This window comes from Habropoda laboriosa, unplaced genomic scaffold (assembly GCF_001263275.1).
Source record: "Habropoda laboriosa isolate 0110345459 unplaced genomic scaffold, ASM126327v1 scaffold65, whole genome shotgun sequence".
Taxonomy (NCBI): domain Eukaryota; kingdom Metazoa; phylum Arthropoda; class Insecta; order Hymenoptera; family Apidae; genus Habropoda; species Habropoda laboriosa.
Window position 1 is genome coordinate 4,582,522 of NW_017100254.1, and position 219 is coordinate 4,582,740.

Below are 219 nucleotides of genomic sequence, written 5' to 3' on the forward strand. Positions count from 1 at the left end.
ATATAGCAGTATTTTTTAAAAAGTATAGTTTTGACTAATGATTGTGAGAATAATGCACAATTTAAGTATATGTCTTTTACATAATGACATAAATATATGTAAGAATCCCAAACAAGTAAATTTACAGTAACAATTTTATATTGATGATATTACATAATATAACAAATCAAAAAATAATGAAACACTTAGGTACATGTATCATATATATTATAAGTTTAA